A 22,335-nucleotide genomic window follows, 5' to 3' on the forward strand; every position below is an offset into this window, starting at 1 on the left:
CTTATATCTAAACATCTGAGCCTCTTCCAAGAGGTTGAAAGTATCGAACCAGAGTGAAATCTGAGTCCGTGTCCATTATTTACACTCACTCAGAAATAACCTTAGCAAAAGATGTTATTTCATGTGAAACACTTTCATTTACACACCTAGAGGAAAAATTTTTGCTGATGCATGCCCTATCCTTCACCAATCTAAGGCAGTTCCTAATGCACAGTCAGAGCAGTCCGGATTTTTTCTTCATAACACTCATCGCAGTATGGGATTATACATCAGTGTGTCTGTTTGCCCTGTGTTTTAGTCAGCTTTTTAACTGCTGTGACTAAAGGATCTGACCAGAACAATTTTACAGGAGGAAAAGTTTATTCAAGGGCTCACGGTTTCAGAGGTCTTAGTCCATAGAAGGCTTGCTCCATTCCTGGGGGCTCAAGGTGAGGCTGAACATCAGGGCAGGATAGTGTGGCAGAGGGAAGAAGCTCACATGATGACCACAAAGCAGAGAGAGACTCCACTCTTCAGATACAAATATATATACTCCAAAGCCACGCTCCAATGCCCCACCTCCTCTAGCCACACCCCACCTGCCTTCAGTTACCACTAAATTAATCCCATCAGGTGATTGATGCACTGATTGCGTTAAGGCTCTCCTAACCCAGTCATTTCTATGAAACTTCAATTGTTTCACATGTGAGCTTTTGGGAGACACTACATCTAAACCATAACACCCCACCCCGTGTCTCTCTCTTTTACCAGAATGTAAAACTCCATCAGGACAGCAACTTGAGTTTCTGTGATTCTGTGCAACATGCCAGGCACTCAACAATGCCTAGCATGGAACAAACAAGCCTGGTGGAAGAGTAGAGGATGATCTGGATGGAGCCATTTTTTTTTCCCCAGAGAAAATGCTGTCACAAGCTATAAGAGAAAGATGCATTTCTGAAACATTTAAAAATCCAGCTAAATCTTCAGACAATATTTTTCAATATACCATTTCTTTTGTTCTTCTTGTTTTTAATTGGAGATTGGACCCAGGGGCACGCTACCATTGAGCAACATCCCCACATCCCCAGCCTTTTTTATTTTGAGTCAGGGTCTCACTAAATTGCTGAGGCTGGCCTCGAAATGCCTCAGCCTCCTGAGTTGCTGGATTTTACAGACATGAGCCACCACAGTTGGTGATTTCAATCATTTTTGAAATGAGGACAATGAATGGATTTCTGCTGTGGTTAAGAACACCAGTCCTGGAGTCAGATGGACTGATTCTCGTCATGTGATTTGGATAACTCACCACATGGTGGTAGTTTTAAGTGCTAGAACCTTGGTGTATATATTTCTTTCTGGGTAAAGGGGGATTGCCGCAGTCTGGCTGGGCACAAATAACCAAGCCGCCACAAAGCCTTGTAGGTTCAAAAAGCAACTCTTTTTTTATTCCTGAACTCTCTCTGGCACTCTACACACACTTCCCAGGAACACACACACTCCACCGGGCTCCGCGCACCAATTCTCCCGGAACCCCGCGAGAACTCAACAGGAACTCCAAAGTAGCGGGCAGGCGGCGCCCTAGGCAGCAGGATCCGCCCTAATCCTGGAGCAGGGTCACCTTTCAACCATTCCCTCTAGCAAAATGCCAGGGGTCATTCCGACTAAACTGTGGCTCTCAACAGGGGATAATACAAATGACAAAGCAATGATTAAAAAAAAAAAACTGAATAAGTTAACACAAGTGTTCAGAACCACGTCTAGCACATGGGAATCCCTTATATATATGGGTTATTCTTATCAGTGTGAAGCCAGATTTAAAGTTAGGTAGTCAGTGTAGTTAGGTAAATCGGGTCTAATATCATATCGAGTGAAATCTAAAATGGAGGCCATGCTGATAATGATTCCAGAAACGCAGGACAACTCAGGGAATGTTAATGAAGTCCCGGAAAGGCCCTAGGCCAAAGTCCACCCCAAAGAAATGTTAATGGAACCCAGGAAACAGCCCCCAACAGATTTGGAGATAGCCCATCCCAAAGAAGTGTTAATGAAGTCCTTCCTGCCCAGATTACTTCTTTGGCCCACCTGTGTCCCAACCCTTCCCCCTTACATTCCATCACCAAAACTATAAAAAGGGGAGACAACAGCACTTCCACGGATTCCACCTCTTGGGTCCCCTTCTTCCTCCCGAGAAGTCTTTTCTGCTGTCCTTTAATAAACTTCTAATTTCTACTCTGACCTTGCCTCGGCGTGCTTCTTTGGTGTTATTCTTCAACATTGGGGAAGCAAGGACAACAGCGGTAACAAGTGCACTATTAGTTTGGGACTCAGTTATGCTGCAAATTTGTATTATCCCTGGGAAGAAAACATAAAATCAAATGGAAGCCAGGTGTAGAGGCTTCTGGGCCCTATACTCCTGCTGTGGAATTTCCTCAAGGGGCCAGAGAACCTTCCCCAACACCCCATTATAAGTGTTATTCATTTTAATACAGTGTGCCCCAGGTCTTGGAAAGCAGGGGATTCTTGGTCTCCTGAGGCCTCTGGCACAGGTTCTTCCTTGCTCACCTGCCTGGTTACATTAGACTCTCCAGAAAGATCTTTCTAATTCAGAGAAACTGTGACTCCACAAATAATTCAGATCTCACCAAAAGTCATTCAAGTCCTTTCTTCATTCCTTTCTCCTCCACCCCTGCCTGGCCCTCCTCTTCCTAGGCTCCAAGATTCATTCTTTATGTGTCCACTGGTTATGGCCCTTGCTTTAACCCACACTCCAGTGTTTCCCCCAGTTACCTGCAACAGACAGGAGTCCAGATTTAATTGTAAATATTCACTTCTCTAAGTTTTTCAAAAATATTAATTCATAACCCATAGAAACCCAATGAGGTTTCTCCAAGGGGGAAAAAGAGGTTGAAGATCTTGTCCATGGTCACTCAACCATATAGTGGCAGAGCCAGGATTTGAGCCAGCCTCTAGGCCCTCGACCATCACACCAGCAGGTCTTTGAGGGAGAGTCTCCTACTCTCACCTGGGAGAGCTCTCCTTTAACTTCCTCCTCAGGGTCATTGGTAGGTAAGTGAGAGAGACCAGCAAAGATGTGTGCACAGACTCAAACAAGCACTGGGAACCGTGGGCTCTGGACTGGACTGCATGGGTTACTGTGCTGGATGGACTCTTTATTTACTAACCCTGAAAAATAAATGGCAAGAATAACAATAGCACATACTTTGGGTTGTTGTTTTGAACTCTAAGTTAAAACATAGTGAGCCCATAGAACAGTGTCTGGCATATAGCAAGTGCTCAATACTTTCTCTCTACCTTGTTTTGTTTTATTTTTTTCTGTGTTTTTACATTCTCAAGACGCAGAAGCGTCAATGTTTTTGTAGTGAGAATGGCAGCCTTGGGATTAGAAGATCAGGTTTTGGTGCCAGCTACCTTTTACTTCCTGTCTAATCACAAGTGATATATTTTCCTCTCTGAGGCTTCAATTTCCTCGTCCCTAAGATTAGTATGAAAATAGCTTGACTTGCTGAGATAATACCTATGAAAGAGCTTTGTAAATTCTAAATTGAAAACATTGTAAATAGCAATTAAAGAATCCCCCCATCCTAGCAGTTAGGGCTCTTCCCATGAGTATGCACACGGCTGCTTTTCAGAAGGTCTTTGCACTAATGAGAACTTCACCTTTCAGAATTCCACCACTGCTGGATCATTATATGATTCTCCCAGACCTCTTTGGTTCTCCAGATCCCTCTGTAGAGATAAATCTCATCTATTTGGAGGTACAGAAGTCTCAAGAATGACTCTTGTCTTAAAGGAGCTGAAAGGTTGTCACAGGGTCAACATAGCAGATTTCTGAGTGGAAGTGTTAAGTGACATATTTGGTTCCAAGAAGAAAAAGAGCACTCTTATGAATGTTCTTATTCTTTTCCCTCAGAAAGTGGAACCTACTCTGACAGAAAGTGAGGGCCCTGTCACTGGAGGCAATCAAGCAGAGACTTGGGGCCACTCAGTGGGAACACAGAAAGTGTAAGGAGGAAAGTGTAACTAGTTGACCAGGGCCTGGAAAAGTCTAGTTCATCCTAGGAATGCAACGGGCTGTGAGGGAGGGCTCAGGAGGGGCATGCAGCAAGCCCTGGAGGGCTGCAAAGCCTAGGCGGGCTGCGAGCCCAGGCCCAGTTCGGCTGAATTCATGATTTTCCCGAAATTTTTTAGTTCCTGTTTCTTTGGCTGCTGTAGGTCCCAGAGCCAAGAACTGTACACATTCACTCATTCAGTTCCATCTGCAAACATTTACAGGCCTGAGAGGCAATTCCCGCAGCGGACCCCGCCTGGGATTGCGGGAACTGGTGAGCCTACTGACTGCGGCCGGCAGGGGGCAGAAGAGACACGCGGATGCCGGATCCCGTGCGGGCCGCGCTGTGCTGTCCCGCTGGGGAAACTGGGTCATTCGGTCCTGCTGCGGTAAACATCGCGGCGGGGGTCGGGGGTCGGCTCGCTGGGCCTCTCCAACAAGGGCTGTGAGGCCCCACATGCCACCTGGCAGCACTGTCGGAGTCCTCAGGCCTCTGGGCTGGCAGAAGTCACCTTGCCTGCAGAAGAAAGGATGAGATTGATGACATCGGATGGCTCTGGGCTGGGGGCAGAAGACCAAGCAAGGACCTCTCTTCCCAGCAAAGGTTGTTTTAGAATTGATGAGACATCAGGCCTGCCAACGCAGAGATGGGTGGGCGATTTGCTTTGGACAGAGAGCCTGGAACCTCACCAGAGGAGTTCTCCTGGGCCTCAATTTAAACCTCCAGTTGGAGTTAGGCCCACTGGTTAAGTGGCCAGCTGCAAATCTGATAGTTTAGTGGATAGGAAGTGGATCTGGAGTCAGATTTGCTTTTTGTCCTCGTTTTGCCACCTACATGTCATAAGACCTTGGATCAGTCATATTCAGACCTCATTTGCCTTTTCTGTAAACTGATAGAGCTGCTATGAAGATAAAGTGAAAGAATAATCAAGTGTGTTAAAGTGTTGTACTTTCTTCTCCCTATCTACCTCCCATCCGGGTTGGGATGCACATGCTTAGATAACATCTGAGGCAGCTGAGTAGGGCGTGCCCACTGTGCTGCTAGTCAGGGCCTGGAATGCGGTTCTGGGTAGAGCATGGCCCACCTCCCCCAACTTCCCCTTCAGCACCCTGCTACCAAGAAATTAGAGGGTCTGGGGATGCCTTTCCCTGTCTCCCTCTAGTGGTAGCTTCTTGAGGTTTTCGATGGTTGAGAAATCAGGGAAGTAGGACAGTCCTGGGGGTGGGGGTGGGGGAACCAGACTATTCCTCAAACTCCATTTCTCCTTTTGAATTCTGATGTTTAGAAGGGTCACTTGAAGTTATAGTCAAGGACCAGTTTATGTGGATGAACCTGGAGAACGTAATGTTAAGTGAACTAAGCCAGACACAGAAAGACAAATACTGCATGATCTCACTTATGTGTGGAATCTAAAAAAGTTGATCTCATACGAATAGCAGTTACTAGAGGCTGGGAAGGGTGGGGGGGAAAGGATAGTGAAGAAACTGGTTGGTTAATAGTCAAAAATACTGTTCATAGGAATAAATTCTGATGTTCTATAACTCGGTAGGGTGACTATAAGTTATAATAATCTATTGTATATTTCAAAATAGCTAGAAGGGATATTGAATGTCCTCAACACAAAAACATGATAAATGTTTGAGATGATGGATATGCTGATTACCCTGAACTGATTATTACACGTGGTATACAAGTATTGAAATATCACATTGTACCCCATACATATTTATAAATATTCTGAGTCAATTAAAACTGACAGGTTTTATTTTTCAAAAAAAAAAAATGGAACAGTTTATGCACTCTTCAAATTTTGTTTTCTCCACTAAGACCTTGAAGCAAGGGCTATACTGCCCCTTCCTTGACAACAGAGAGATGGCATGTGCTGATGTATAAAGTCTCAGAACAGTGCTCAGAAATCCTTGATTGTTAATGAGGAAGGAATTGTGGAGAAATAATTTCAGTTCTTGGTTTTATTGATAAAAAAAAAATACATAAAACTGAGGCTCAGAGAATCGTGAGACCAGGGAAAGGGAAATTCCCATCCTTTTTTGTTATTGCTAGAGTCCTCACCTGTGACCATTTGGAGAAACTGGGTAGATCCTCACAGTGAGCTGCCCAAACTTAGGAATCTCTCTGGTGCTTTGGGGATCACTCTTTGCCCACATCCTTCTTATTGAACTCTGGTCATTGCTTATGTTACCCAACCTCAGGAGTGAGGCAGACTGAGCTCTCCCGACAACTGACCTCCAGGGCTCCAAGGACGGCAGGTGCTCTGAGGTTGAGGGTTATTGCATCAGGTATGTGGCAGCAGCAGCGTAATGTGATAAAGCAGTCACGTGATCTGGGATCCCTATGTACTTGCTGTTAGACCAAGGCAAGATACTGCCAAGTCTCAGTGTCCTCATCTATAAAATGAGGACAATAATAGGTACTATGTTTTCCAATTGCTCTTAACCTGAAATTGGAGGCAACTTTAAACCAAACATCCTTCTTTTCCCTTGGAAAGCCAAACAGCAGACCAAGAAGGAAAAGGGTGGAAGCTGGTCTTTGGAATCTTCTAGTCCAGGCCCTGGGAGATTTTGAGTGGTCAAAATAACCCAGGGTAGGGAAATGGGACCAGGGTTTAGTGGGTCTGTGTTCCCAGATTGCTCTGTGACCTTGTTCTAGTTGCTGAGCTTCCTTGGGCCTTAATGTCCTCCTCCAGACAGTGCGAGGTACCTGCAGCCCTGCACCTACTGAGACTCTCAGTCCTCCTGGAGAGGGCCCTGGTTCTTTGGGATGCAGCCCAGGCCTCACACAGCCACAGTGGCTGACAGGCAGCACTTTGATGGACTCTGGCCCTCTTCCCAGAGGAGGTCACTCGGCCCCAGGGAAGCCCCTGGTTTGCTGGTTTGGATGATGCGAAGGGACAGGCAACAGGGACTTTGGCCTTTTGGCATCTGGTTCCAGCCAAGGCTTTTCAGGGAAGGATGAGGACAAGCAGCAGGGCTGGCAAAGCATTGATAAACAGCCCAGAGCTCAAATTCTGCGGTCTTGCTTTGAAATCCACACCCTCAGTTGCCTAGGAAATGAAGATGATCTGAAAGGAGGCAATGTTCAGGGGCCCGGGTGAAGGTTCCATTTGAAAAAACCTGGGTGAGGAGTGGATTCCGTGTGCTAGGAAAGTATTGAAAGGAGGAGGCTGGTGCAAGGGAGGGTGAGCAGGGACTGGGGCAGGTAGCCCAGCCCTGATTCAGTCAGGCACTAAGCAGTGATTCAGCGTGTGCTCCATGTGTGACTCCATAACAGCTGTGGGGGTGACATCAGGGGGTTCAGGGAGAACTGGCTTGGAGGACTTGGTGCTCCATGAAAAAAATGTATGTGGTGTAGACCATAAACACGAGAGTAAGAGGTCTGAGAAGGAAGAACTTAATCCCGAGGTCTTCATGGACCCCCAGGAGATGTTCTTGAGCTGGCTGCTCTTCCCTGTCAGCCAGCAGAGGATGGATTGCCTCCCTCAGGCAGGGAACTCTCTCAGAATTCAGACACATTCATTCAACAACTATCTAATGCCGGTTATTTCTGACTCGGTAAAGCGGACTCTCATGCATTGACTCATTGAATCTAACAACCTCTCTCTGCAGTCAGGGAGATTGGTACAATCATGATCATTCTTGTCTGGAGACAGAAAACCAAGGGCCAGGCAGAAGTGCCCCACCCAGGGCCACCTAGCTTCTGAGGCTTGGAGCTGAAATTTGAATCTGTGTCCATTTATCTTTGAGCCCTGTGTCCATTCCAACAGGATGCCAATCCCAGTGTCATCCTGTTGCCTTATCACTAGGATGGACACCTCCCCCACCATCTCTGCTCTATTCAGAGTGGGTAGATTTTGGAAGAAATGAAGACATTTTCAGGGAAACCCAGATGTTCTGGTTGTCTGTCACCACTGTAACTAAGAAAACAGATCAGTATTCACGGGGTCATCCAGCGAATGCCCCGGGGCCCTTGGACTAGGCCACAGGCCCTCTCTTCACAGAATGTTTCGGCTGGGGCCTGGTGTTTTCTGAGGTCCCCTTGAATCTTAATGCCTCCATTTCCACTTGGTGACTCCACTCCAGGACTTCTTGGTGACTCATGCAGAGGCAAAAACCTGGCCTAGCTGAGGCAGAGCCACTGGAATCCTGGTGAAGGCCTCTCAGTAATCAAATGACCTTGAGCAAATGTTTGAACCCTCTGGGCCTGGGCTTCCTCATTTTTTAAAAAATTGACAATCAACCACATCAAACAAACTTTCAGCTTTCCTCTGAGAATTGAATGAGTTAACCCTTGTGAAGGCACCTAAGATATTCAATGAATGCTATTTTTTATGGTACAGAAAAGGGGGGTTTCACGACTAGAAAAAAAAATTATGGGAAGGATAATCCCTGACAGCAATGAAAACATGCCAGTGCCCTCTGTCCTTTGCTTGTACTATATTATCTCAATTAATCCTCCTAACATCCCTGTAAGGCAGGTAGTATGTATCCCCCACATTTTGCCAATAAAAAAGCTGAGACTCCAAGGTTACTGCCCAAGGTCAAGGTGATTCAAGCTCAAGTACTGCACACTTAAGGTGCTCTGTGACAATTCCTGCTTTTCTCCCCTGAAGCCTTCCCTGAAATGAGCTCTCATACCATCTTTAGATTTTTAAAAAATATTTTTAAATCGTAGGTGGACAACACAATACCTTCACTTAATTTTGATGTGGTACAGAGGATCGGACCCAGTGCCTCCCATATGCTAGGAGAGCGCTCTACCACTGAGACAACACTGAGCCACAACCCCAGCCCACCATCTTTAGATCTTATTTTAGAGCAAGCAAGGGCCTCCTGCAGGGAGCTTTCTGTCCCTCCTGCAAAGTCACTGGTTTCCTAAGAACTCAGAACACTATTATCTCTTATGTTTTTCCATGAATTATACCTGTCTGTATATCTGTCTCTTACGCTAGGCAGATGCTCTTGAGGACGTGGACAGAATCTTATTCTATTTATCTTTGTTTCCTCTCCGTATAACTATTACCCCAGAGCTCTGCATACAGTAGGTGTTCCATAAATGCCTGTTGACAGGTGTGTGTTAGGGAGAGTGAGTAAAGCATGAGAGAAGAGATTGGAATCCCCGCTCCTATTGATTGTGTGGCTCTGAGAAAATCACTCAATCTCTCTGGTCCTCCTTCACTCTCTTCAATCTAAAATGGGATGATGGTATCGACCATCGTGGGATTATTGTGGGGAAATGAAATGGAAAAATGTGGGCCTAGCAATTGCACAGTGCCCAGCCAATGGTGTATGTTTCAGCACCAACATGTGGAGACTGAACCAGGAGATGACTGTGACGAGGAAAGAAAGAGGTAGCCCCACGAGACTTGTAGAAACAAGGACACTACTGAAGACCAAACTTGCCTGCATCTTAGGGGATGGTGAAACAGAGAGAGATAAAAAGGAAGGAGATATTTTAAGGAAAGTTTAGTAACATGGAAAGGAGCCAATGCAATGAATGTAAGGCTTCTGGGCCACGGGAAGGGGGCCGAATAGAAGCAAGAGAAGACTGAAGCAGCAGCCCAGAGACTCTGTCCAGAATGAAAGAAGGAACCTGGGGAAAGAGGCTGCCAACCCAAAATGAAAAAGGCGGGACATGGGGAGGGGGGAGGACGACATTGCAATCCAAGGCGGCTGTGGAAGGAGCAGTATGTGTCTCCATCCAAAAAGAGGATCCGAAAGCCAAAAAAGATGAATAATCCAGGCACCGGGCTCAAGGCAGGAGGCAGATGTTCATTTGTGGCTTGATGAGCACTTGACTAAGCCTCTTTAGCTAGTTTAAGAAACCACTTCTCATGCAGTTTAGACTGACATGTCTTAAAGAGGGGCACGGGCCTCTCCAAGATCCCACTGGGAAGAATCAGAGAGCAGTGGAAGTGGAAGGCCCCCAGGGGGCCTCCGGAAACAATTGGAGGCCCTGCATCCCAGGATGGGTGGCAGGAAGTTGCCAGAGCACAGAGAGGGTCTTCTGTTGGTAGTGCTCTGGGCCTCTTTGGCAAATCCAGAAGGATTATTTCTGAGTTTCAAATCTAATCTTTGCAATGTGAACCAAAATTTGCTAACACAAGAATTTCTGTCTGCAAGAGGTAGGTATATGGAGGCCAACATTAGGGACCTCTTCTGATAATTCAGGAATAAGGGGCTGATCTCATCTGGAGTTCTGGCTCCCTTCTGCACAGCAAGAGCGAAAGAGGCTTGCCAAGTGGCAGAAGCCAAGTCATTAATCAGCCCACAGGAGCAGAAATGGTCTTTCTGGCCTTGAGATCTGAGTGAGATTGTCCAGAGCCATTTGCAGACTAACTTGAAGTACATAGAGAAACAAGGAAGGGCAAGGAAGTACCTAGGGAGGCGAAAGTTCCATCTGTCACAGAGCCTTGAGGCAGACTTGCCCTACCTGTTAACTAGAAATAGTAGCAGGAGCCAGGAGCTCTGAGGTGTACCTCCAACCAGAAGCGATGTTGAGCCCAGACAGATGTGTGCATGTGTGAGCACACAGCCTCCAGCAGGTCCAGGTTGGTGGGGTGGGGTTCTGCTCTACTCGGTCATTCAGAGATCCAGGTGGCCAAGGTTTTACTATCTCCAGCCAAGGCTGCCATGGTTTCAACATCTAGCTGGTGGGGAAAGAACATGCAGACCGCACCTATGACGTTTCTAATGGTCAGGTCTGGAAACGGTGCACATCATCTCACATTCCATTGGCCAGAACTCATTCCCAAGAACACAACTGAACTGCAAGGGAGGCTGGGAAATGAACCCCACTCAGGTCTCAGGGAAGAAGGTGAAATAGACTTGGTGATTAGTCAGGAATCTCTGTCACATGCCTAAAAACCCAGGGGACATTTGGTGATGAAAGATTGAGAAGAGACACTGGAGAACTAAACAGATTAGAAGAAGGGTGAGGGGGCTTGGAAAGCTCTCCTGCCCTGGGTTAGCCTAGCAGCACCCACTTCCTTGCCTCAGGACCAGGGTGTCCTGAGGGGAACACATGTGGTGGGAGTAGGCAGGTGGGATTGGATGTGGGGAGCTCGAGACCTTGGCCTAGCGGAAGGGGAGCTCTGAAGGCCTAGAGGATATTCCAAAGGAAGGCAAGGACCAGGTCACTTAGAAAGGCTCCGGTTACAGATGGGGCAGACTAGGGAACCTTAAGTCCAGCCCAGGTCACCAGAGTAGGAAAGAAGGCAGGGACCCAGAACACAGTGCAATACCCCTGAGCCATTCTTCTGTGCCCCTTTGTGGGAGAGGGCCATGGAGCCAGGGAGCAGTAGAAGGAGGCAACTGAGAGTCCAGCAGGCAAGAGAAGCATCACTGCCTGGATGGGTGTGACCAAATGGTAGAGCCAGGAGCCCCACATATCTCCAGAGGAGGCGCCCTGAGATGGAAGAGGGAGAAAAAAGAAAAAGAAATGGAGCCAGAAAATCTACATGGCATAAAAGATGTGAGTTGATTTTGGTGCTGATGTTCCTCTGGGGTGTCACAGACCTACCTATAGAACTTTCTACAGTGATGGAAATGATCTCTTATCTGCTCTGTCCACTGTGAAAAACCACCAGCCCCATGTGGCTATTGAGCCCTTCAAGTGTGGCTAGTGTGACTGAAGAACTGAAATTTAAGTTGTTTTAATTAATGTCAGTTTTAGTTAGTGTTGATTTAATTAGCTACTGTGGCTAGTGGCTATGGTACTGAACAGCACAGGCACAATTTCTGAGCAATAGAAGTAGGGTGGTGGGCTGAGGGCTGAGCTGACCCTGCTCAGTTTCTGCCTCATTCTCTACTCCTGCCCCTTGGCCCCATCCCAGCCTTGCCGTGTAGGTGAGACCTGGTAGACAGCATCTCATTCTACCACCAGGATTGGGTCTTTGACATTCTCATGTGTCCCCATGGATCTCTGCGGCTGACCATTACCTTGTAGGGAAGAGAGATTGGTCAGAGTGCTGGACAGCCAGAAGTGCCACCAAATCTTCATGGACCTAGTTCTAGAGCTCCAAATGGTGACTGGACACAGTGTTCTCTGTCCTTGGTTTCTAGATGCTCAGGGAAAGTGTCACAGCTCAAAGATGGGAAGCCCAATTGTATCTACCACTTACCTGCTCTGTGCCCAGACGGTCTAAATGGTAAACGATTTCATGTCTGCTCTCTTTGCACCCCATTCCCAGGCTTCATTGTGAATCTAGAACATCCTCTCATCTGGTTAGATCAGCTGAACCAACTCTGCCTTGAAGCCTGTTGAAGGAGAATTTTATCAATAGACCTGAATCTCCATTTCTGTGTGCCTGAGGGCCCCCAGGCCTGGGACTGTCTTGCCCCTGCTTCCAAGCCAACACCTGAGTCCCTTGAGTTTGCTCAAGACTTCCCCTTGCCCACCTCTCAGCATGGGCACCAAGCTACAGGGACAGGATCACATTGGTTCCTGCTCTCCTCTCTAGACTCAGTGGTCTTTTCCCCTCCTCTCTCTGTTCTTCTCTATTATCTTCCCCTTTCATCCTCTGTACAGGAGACAGAGTTGGCTGGTCCCCAAGTAGTATTTGCAGGTGACTAAAGGGAGTTTATAGGAGCATTATGGAGCTTAGCATGGTCACAGGGCCTGTGGACCCAAGTCCAGGTGGGGTCTGACCTGCTTCCTGCCCTGCTTCACAGGGTCAGTCTTTCCTCAAACCCAGCCTTTGCTCCACACACTCTCCTTGTGTGCTGAACTGAAATCTTCTTCAACTCCCAGCTCAAGCTGTACTCAAGTCCCTTTCTCTGGTCTCATCAAGCCTCCCAGGCACCAGAAAATTCTTTCTGAAGGGCAAAGCTAATGATATCCGGCCCTGTGTGACATCCTTCAGTGAGTCTTTAGTGGCTCCCTAGAAGAGGGCAGACATCTTAGCATGACTTAGAAGACTGTCCCAACCTGTTCTTCTCTAACCAGCCTTCTTCACATGAGGTTGTGATGGTCCTGAGGAGGTCCAGTCCTCTGGGCATAGCCAAGGTCATGCACAGTTCCTGTGAGCCAGATCCAAGTCCATCCATTCCCTTCTACTCAAGAAGTGCCCTTATCTGTATCACCGCTTCCATCGGTTCAGACATGCCACCTCTGGAAAACATCCCCTGTCTCCCTAATGTCACCCATAAGTGTTTCAACAGGCCTCTTGAGATTCTGTACGACCACCTACATGGGTTTTGTGAGTTTAATTTCCTTATCTTTCCCTGCACCTGCCCTCAGGCACACAGTACCCTATTGGACTCATTCAGGCCAACCAGTTAAGTGGAACTAAGTCCGCTCTGACCTCCAGCCTGGGAGGCTTTCTCCCAGTTGAAGAAAGATGAGGGAATGAATGCAGGATCTACAGCAGAGTCTATCAAGTGCTCTTCACAAATTATATACTATTAAAAACTGTTGTTTCTCATGCGTCCTGTACCCCAGCCCTCTCCGGGCCGGGAAAAGCAGAGCCCCAGGAACTGCTGGCTCGCTCTCTCTCTCTCTCTCTCTCTCTCTCTCTCACAGAGCAGGTGCTCCATTCCTAGCTTTTGAATAACAAACTCAGCGCTCCACTCAGGATGAAGCCGAGCTCAGTCACGAGTTTCGGCCTTGTTGTTCTGTTGTCTGCTGGTTTACCGAGCGATGCTGAGGACCGTCTGAGGGATGACTGGTGTAAGCGGCTCATCCCCCCCCCCCACCACACCCTTTCTGAAATTGGAGTCAGAGACTCTGAAACTCAGGCCAACATGCTCTCCCATTTCTGGACTGCTCTCTTGGGACCCGCTTTTCACGGCCTCCCCCGTCCCCACAAGCAGGCGAGACATCTTATTCATGGATGCTCCTTCTGTGCAGGGCTTTGGCGGTGGCTGCTCCTTCACCACTCTGCCGCTCGCTCAGCCAGGGCCCTGCCAAGCCTCCTCCTCCACACCTGATGGTGTACCTGGCTGGGTTCTCAGCCTCTCTTGGGATTACTTTCTGTGGTTACAAGTTGGGCTCTCTTTCCCCCTCTACTTTGAAGGAACACCTATGGCGCCTGGACCATCACCAAATTGACACCCAACTCTCTTTCTTTCTTCCCACCTCTTTGGGTGCACCCCGTAGGGCCCTCACTGGTGCCCTCCTTACACCGTCCTCTGGCACTGAACCATATTTGCGCTCCTTGAACCTCAATTGCGTGAATGTCTTTACCTCCCTCAATTGTGCGGTAAATTCCTTAAGAGCAGGCTGGGGCTTAGTACAGCTCTGCAGCCTCCCACACTGTCCGCATTCTCCCACAGGCTCTTGCACGTGGTAAGCTTTAATGCTTCTTATTGATCACTCAGAAGTGGAAGCTCATTAAGGGGTTTGTGAAACTTGGGCTCCCTTCCATCAGGACAATGTTTGCCAAAGTATGTTCTGTGGATTATGGGATATTCCTAGGTGTTGTAGGATAAAGAGACCCCTGATCGACTAAAACACATCTCTTACAGCCCTAACATATTCATGAATGTTGTGATTATTTTCCCCAAGAAGAAATATGTGGGACCCCAAGACCCCATGGGTTAGGCAACAGACACAGGCCCTAAGACATGTACTCAAGAGGGTAGAGACGCAGATCCTTAGCTCAGGTAAAAGATAGAGGCAGCAGATTAAAGTCTAGATTAAGATGAACACTTAAAGTTGACCTCACAGAGATAACCCTGCTGACACTAAGTGGGAGTCTCATTTGGCCAAGGGAGTTAGTCATTCTCATGATTCTCCTGGTTTTCAGGGCTTTATCCCGCCTCCTAAATTGGGGATTGTGAACTGTCATCCATATCCTTTTTTAAAATTTTTTGGTACCAGGGATGAACTCAGGGGCACTGGACCAACGAGCCACATCCCCAGTCCTTTTTTATATATTTTATTTAGAGGCAGGGCCTCCCTAAGTTGCTGAGGCTAGCTTTGAACTTGCAATCCTCCTGCCTCAGCCTTCTGAGCCGCTGGGATAATAGGCATGCACCACGGCACCCACATTCATATCCTAACCCATGAGTGTTCATTGAAATTATCACACACCTGGACTGACCACTGGATTTCAGATGTGGAATGTCTAAGTGAGCTGCCGTCCTGCTAATGTTCTAAGCCAGGACTTATAAGCCAACTAGGGGGCTTTCTGACACAGGACTGGCCACAGTCCAACAAGTTTGGTCAAGGCATGCGCGCGGGCATGCTTTCTCTCTCTCTCTCTCTCTCTTCTCTAATGCCTCAAGGATTTGATGGGTCTAGGAATACACCTTAGTAAATGTATGCCAAAGGCACTAATTAACCTATCTTCACCTTGAGGGAAGCAGCATCATATGGCCACCACTAGTGTTTTGTAAGCTGAAAATCATCTCCGGACATCTGTCCTGTGCTGTGAATTTCCAGCCTTCCCATGGATTGTCCCTACTGTACAGATTAGGGAAGGTGGAGAAGTTCCTAAAGTGGAGAATCATGTGACAGGCACTGGGATCCTGCTTTGCCAGTGGTGGGTAGCCATCTCTGAAATGGACATATCTATCTCACAAGGATACTGACCGGATAAAATGAAAATGTGTGTTGGGGACTCTCATACTCAACTGCTCCGATATTTACTGGACACTGTTTTGTGGCTCGCCATAAAGAAAAGCCACCATTTTCAGGGAGCCAGTTGGGTATCGTATTTAATGCTTGGCACTTTCTCTTTATTATTGAATGTAATCCTCACAAAAACCTGGTGGGATTGGCTAGTCTAATTTCCATTTTATAGATGAGGAAACTGAATTTCAGAGATTTGGGAAGTTTGCCCAAGTTTACACACCTACAATGATGGAAAACTCAGAGTCAAATCCAAAGCCCTCATTCCATGCTCTTTATTATTATAAGTGTGAAATACCCTTGAAAAAAATAAAATTAAAGCCCACCTCACACGCAAAAACAAATGGCTGAAAATGACATCACTTCAAGGCTGTATTGCATGTGGTTCTATATACTAAGGATTAACAAAATTAATGCTAATCTTTGAAATTAAAGTCAGTGACTTGATGTTGCAAGAACTATGTCCAAAGATTAATTCCACAAGTTACTGGTGGATCAAGCCTCTTTCCTCCTATTTTCTTCCTGCAGAACACAGGGGAAATTGCCACCTATTTCCCAAGGCTGTTGCAAGAAGTAAATTGACCTAGAATATGCAAAAGCAGCTCCAACAGTGTCTGGCTCTTGGCAGACACTCAATAAGTATAGCTGAATGAGATTCTTTGTAACTTATAATCTAACAATGACACACATGAACATGCTGCAGATAGACTGATTTTTAACAACTGAACAATACCAGTAGAGAAAGCACTTGTTTTTCATAATTGCATTTTAACAAGCAGGAGGTTAATATATGCGGTTAGGGCAGGAACAGACTTCAAGGGGGGGTTAGGAGCACAGACTTCAAGCCACACAGCCTGGGTCACTTCCACCCACCAGAAATCCTCAGCTGGGGGCCCTTGGGAAAGCAGCTTAACCTCTCTGTGCCTATCTCCTGGTCTGTAATGTGAGGGGTGGTTGCAGGGATTACAAGAATACATACGTGCAAAGCTCTTGGTGGAGTGACAGGCATACAGTAAATGCTATATGAGCACCTGCCCCATCAGCTGTGTTTCCCTCCCCTGAACCCCTGGAGCACTCTTGAGTCCCAAAGAGATGTGCAGATAACTTTCCACATTTTGGTGTTTTTGTGTGCAGGATTTTCCTCACCTGCTAGATATGCAATTTGAAGCCATCATGTTCTGATTTAGCCTGCATGGGACTCACACTGAAGTAAGCTCTCCATACCTGTGTGTGGAATTTGCAAAAAAAAAAAAAACAAAACAATGAACTAGAACTTGATATTGGAATCCAGTTCCAAGGGACTCCCAGGGCTGTGTGCTCCCCCATCATGCAACCCCATGACTGGGGTCCTTCACTGCCCTGGGTGCTCCTGCCTGGCTGCAGAGGTCCTAAGAATAGTACTGTTCTCTGAAGAAGCTGGCTGAGGCCACAGGAGTTCAACTCGCTCCCACCACACTTTGACCAGCTCACTTACACTAGAGACTTCACACCTGAGCTGAGACACTTGCAGGTGAGAAGCTCAAAAGCACCTGGCATTGCAACATGGGGAAAAGCCCTCTGCCACTGTTCGAAACGTCCATCATTGCTCTCCTGGCACCCACTGGGACACACTTTAGGAAGGGAGCCCACTAGCCATTAGCTACAAGGCTTTTTGCAGCTTGGGAAGGACTTGTCCAGGTCCCAGGGCACTAGGCTGGGGAAAAGAGAAGGAGGCAAATTCCAGAGCCTGGGAACTGAAATTGATCTCTTTCCTCCCCAGGTCCCTGGTGATTGGGGTCCAGTTCACAAAAGTACCAGAGATCCTCAGTATCCAACCCTCCCAGTAAAATGGCCAGAAGTAGCAAACTTGTTCTGGGCTCAGTCATCACTGTGTCTCTTGTTTTGTCCCTAGTCCTCCTCCACTGACATTCAACATGTGAGCCACCCTTATGGGATGCCAACCTGGCATGGACTCCCAAGCTTGGGCTTTGGGAACAATCAGACCTGATTTCAAATGCAGGCTCTGCCAATTATGATCTATGTGATGGCCAAGTTCCCTAACCTGTCTGGACTTCAGCTTCCGATATTACTAATGTCACTACTCCAATTTGACTAATTTCACTACATTGTTGAAATGGATACAAGCTCGTTATTTTGTCTCTGGTGGTGCCTAGCACACAGTTAAGTGTTCAGCAAATTACTCTTAGGGGATACAGTATCAGGTCTAATCATATTGTATGTTTCCCCTTTCCCTGTTGTCATTCAGCTGAGAGCCAGCCAGAGTCACATCAAGGGTAGAGTGGAAAGCTGGGGGACAGTCCTCCCAGATGCCTGGGTGGCATGGTAGAGGGGGAGTTGCAGGCTGAGTGTTTAACTGCACTGCATGTCTGCATGCTTGTGCTGGGCAAGGCATTTGCCAAGTAGGCTGAGCCGTCCTGGTGCCCTGACCTGTCCCCTCTGGATGAGCTTTCTCTCTTCTCCCCCTTTCCCTACTTACCTTTCTCCAGTAAAGACTCCAGGCTCTGAGTGGAAGGGTTGGATGCTTGACTGGGGAAAGAAACACAAGAAAAATTACAGGACTGATAACTGCTGATAGTCCACAATAGCCAACTTTTGAGGACCAACTCTAGGCCTAGAACATTGTGTGCCTATTACTTCACTTCATTATCATGGCCCTACAGGAGAAGTGCTTTTGTTATCCCCACTTTATAGATGAAGAAACTGAGCCTCCGAGAAATTAAAAATATGTCCAAGATCACAAGTTAACAAGTAGGGAGGTGGGACTTGAAATTAGTCTACCTCCGGGGCCTACCAACCATGAGGCCAGGATTTTACTGGGCGCCTTTACTTAAGCCATTTCTAATACTCACACCAACCTTATGAGCTGGGGATCCATCCTCTTTTTACCATTAAGGAAACACATTTAGAAAGGATGAGTGACAGGCCAATGACAAGCAGCTGGTAGGTGTGGAGCCAGGGTCTGGATAGGAAGCCTGGATAGGAGGCCTATGCCAAGGCCTCCAATCCAGCAGAGCTTGGAAGGGGGACTCTAAAGAGAAGGGAAACCAACCTTCAGAAGCACCTAGAATGTGGCTGGCACTTTCCCATAAGGCATCTTATTTAATCTTCATAACCACTTCATCAAGAGGGGATAATTAGTCCCCAAAAGAAAACCAGGCTCAGAGAGATAGAGTTGGCCAAGATCACATAACTAGTAAGCTGTAAACTTGGGATTCATATTAAGTACTGGCTCCCGAAGTCTTGCTCTTTCTTTTGGGGTGTCCCATCTACCACATCTGCTGGCTTTGCAATTTTGCTTAGCTCTTAGATCAAAATCTATTTTCTGCCTGCTTCATGCTCCTGGAGACTGATCTCCGTGGATGGGGTCTCGAGTCCTCTGGCTTCCCGTTTGGATTGGACTAACAGGAAGCTTCCACAATTCAGAGGCCATGAGAGGGAAGTGTTTATTCTGCACCCTTCTCTGCCCTGCTTTGATTCTATGCCTGCAGCTTGTATTGGGTGGTGACTTTGCAAGGCTCCAATTTGTACAGGGTCCTGAGAGCATCACTTCTTCCATGTGCCTCTTCAGGCCTTAGGGGTGGAAATAGCTCCCTGCTGCCCCTCTATCTGTCTCACCATTGCTTGCCATACTTTGCAAATGGTCCCTTCCTCCGTTTGCCTACATAACTGCAGTTAGTGCCCTGGTGGTGCTGGGACCTGCCCAGGCCTCTGAACATTCTTGGAGGCTGCCATCTTGCAGCTACTTAGAAGGAGGGCCAATGATTTCTTTGTTGGTCACAGAGCTCTAGGTCTTTCCCTAACTAATTAGTGGATGGATGGGACAGTGGCCAGGGACTGGAGGCTGGCTGTTGATTCTGCTGTCCCTGACTCTGTCCATCTGGAATTGCAATTTGGTGCAGCTCACCCTCTGCAGGTGCAGTGCCCCACCTTCAATCTGTGGGGTTCCACTAGAGGTTTTCTTTGCTCCCTTCCAGCCCTGACACCCAGGCCTGTGAGCTGACACACAGAGAAGGCAAGACACCTACTTCCCCTGCACAGCAAGGCAATGATGTGAGCACCGGAACCCTGAATCTCAAATGCTTCTTTGCTCTGGAGTGTTTCTTCCACAGTTCAATAAATATTTCATCAGTGGTGACTCAATACAATCGCACCCCCACCCCATCCCCGCCACCCCAGACAGCTTGCAACCTAGAAACTGTCACTGCTCTTTGACACAGTCTGCCACTTTGCCTACCCAGATCCCCATCTTTTCACCTGCCTCTGGCTTTTCTCACCCGGGAGAGCTGGCTGAAATCTCCCATTCATTCCCAGCTGTGCACCGCCAGGAGAGGCTGGGGAGAGGAAGACCGAATGATCAGGCAGGGAGGGCAAGAAGAGCCGCCTCTCCCATCTGTGTAAATACCAGGAGAAGATTCCTGTGAAGCTCTTGGAGATGAGCTGTCTGCTCGGAGAGAAACACCTTCATTGATTCAATATATAATCCGTTCTGGAAAACATGGTCCTTGGAATAGCTCTTAGCTGATTCTCTCATTGGGCTGTCAAAGTTAAACTGCCTTCTGCTCTCAACCGTTTCTCCCACTTGGTGAATGTGGAGAAAAGGCCAGAAAGGAGAGGAGGAAGTGGAGCCCGAAAGGCAGAGGAGGGAGGAGCATGGGTGGGGGAAGGGCCTGAGAAGACAGGGTTTGGGGCTTTGCAGGAGGAAATGTAGCCCCCGACACCTCACACACCCTCCTCTGTAAATATTAGGAGACCTTGTCTTGAGAAAGTGAAGAAAACCCCAGCCCCCCAGTCCTCCCTCACCCCCCACTCCTCCCCCACCCCCCACTCCCCAGCAGTTTAGCTAAAATGCTGTGGGATAGCAAAGAACCTGGCCCAGGGCCATAGGGGAGCAGGAGGAGAAAAGATCAATCTGCGTCCATACCCTGTGGGGAAAGAAGGAAGGTGCTGCAGACAGCTGGGATGCCCGCAGACTGGGCTAAGGGAAGGGCACACGGGCAGAAACTGCTGGTAGAGGGCAAGTGGGGTGAATGAATAGGGGGAACAGAGCCTCAGGTCAAAGAGGAAGAGGCCCTGGATTCCCATTTCCCTTTGGGCTTTTGCTATTGAATTGCATAATTCCTGGCCCCAGGGCAACTCAAGAGTTTCTCTGGCTTGCTCTGGAAATGTCACTGAACTGCCTTAAGATTCTACTTGGGAGTTTTCCTCCTGAGTTTCCTCAAATGGCTCAGATTTACCCTGAAGTTTTAGTGTTTGGTTTCTCTGCCACTTAATTCCAGGGGGCTCCAGAGGAGCCTTTTGGAAAGCTCCTGAGCAGGCAGGCCTCTCTCTGAAAGACTGGGCAAGGCCTGGGAAGGACTTGCCTCCATTCTGGGGTGAGAACCAAGCACCTTGTCCTCCACTGCTCCCCACCACCCCCTTCCCCCACCCTTCCTGAAGAACACAAGCTCAGGCAGGGTAAGAAATGCCACAAGATGGAGTGGGCTCAGAGTAATTCCCGGGAAGATCATGAGCTCCTCTGTACTCCTTGGATTTAAAATGCAGATTCCAAGGAGGGTCATTTGTCTTGCCAATTTAGGGTGAATTTGTTCATCAGGTAGCTGTTTGTACCTGCAGTCCTCGAAAGGGTTCCATCTCTGAAATTTTAGCTTTAAGCATTCAGTTCCCTGGCTGTAAACCTGCTGCTCCTGCAGTTTTCCCCTAAAACCGTCTGCCATTCCTCCTCAAGACCCCCAGCCCCAGCCCTTCGGAATCTATCAGCCTCAGGGCCCTCCCTCCCTTTTCTCCCTAGGGCTCTAGTCTATGTTGACCTTTGACCTCCCCTCACCAGGCTCCTGTGTTCTGACCCAGCTTCCAGGGGTTGCCATAACAAAGTTGCAAAGCAGGAGGGTCCACACAATGGGTCACCCATTCTCCTGCAGTTGTGGAGGCCAGCAGTCCAGAATCATGCTGTTGGCAGAGTCATGCTCCCCTGCAGCCTCTAGGTGTTATGCTCGAATTCGGGACCCCTTAAAGACCACCAGAGACCCAAGATCAATGTAAATAGCAAAGAGGTGTTTATTGCGAGCTAGCACGGTCCTCCGCACGCACAATGCCAAATGCCGCAGTCTGGCTGGGCACAATCAGGAGCCACTTGTCAAAATAAACTAACTTTATTTTTAGAACCACACACGCCAAACAAAACAGCCTCTCAGGAAAAACCCTCAGAGCCTCAACTGCCACCACCGGCTTTCCACAAGCCTCTCTCTCCCCTCCACAAGCCTCTCTCTCCCACACAAGCTTCTTTCCACCTCCCACAATCCTCCTGCTCTTGAGGCCGATTGGCTGGGTCACGTGGGCGGAGCCAAAAAAGTCCCCCAATGAGCAGCTCCGTGGTCTGAAAGGGCAGGGAAACAGCCCAATGAGCATCACCGCAGAGGAGCCAATCAGCTAGATGTTGCTGGGGCCGCTGTGAGCCAATCATCAGCCGGCAGCTGGAAGTTTGCTGGGGCCCCTTCAGCTGTGGCTCTCAACAATTTTACCCTTACAAACCCAAAGAAATTTAATGAAACAGCTCCCAGCAAACTTGAAGATGCTGACTCAAAAGTTCTTCCTGCCCAGATTACTCCTTTGGCCCACCTGTTCCCCATTCTTGACAGAACAAAGGACAGGAATGTGACAGGAATGAGGGAAAGCTAAATGAAGACTTCAGCTATAAAAA

General features: G+C 47.9%; 1 long non-coding RNA gene across 2 annotated transcripts; it reads right to left on the reverse strand.

Moving 5' to 3' along the window:
- Window positions 1-200: 200 nt before the first annotated feature.
- Window positions 201-20,243, reverse strand: LOC124108687 (uncharacterized). Of its 2 annotated transcripts, XR_006856748.2 has the most exons (5): window positions 19,913-20,243; window positions 18,115-18,164; window positions 16,785-16,862; window positions 12,187-12,322; window positions 201-4,565 (listed from the first exon to the last, which is right to left on the reverse strand). It is a non-coding gene; the product is annotated as an uncharacterized LOC124108687 (long non-coding RNA). The 2 variants fall into 2 exon arrangements; XR_006856749.2 differs by lacking the exon at window positions 16,785-16,862.
- Window positions 20,244-22,335: the final 2,092 nt, after the last annotated feature.

The sequence above is a fragment of the Marmota monax genome, unplaced genomic scaffold (genome assembly GCF_021218885.2).
Source record: "Marmota monax isolate L192 unplaced genomic scaffold, Marmota_monax_Labrador192_F-V1.1 WCK01_AAM20220418_F8-fsc00181, whole genome shotgun sequence".
NCBI classification, from domain to species: Eukaryota; Metazoa; Chordata; class Mammalia; order Rodentia; family Sciuridae; genus Marmota; species Marmota monax.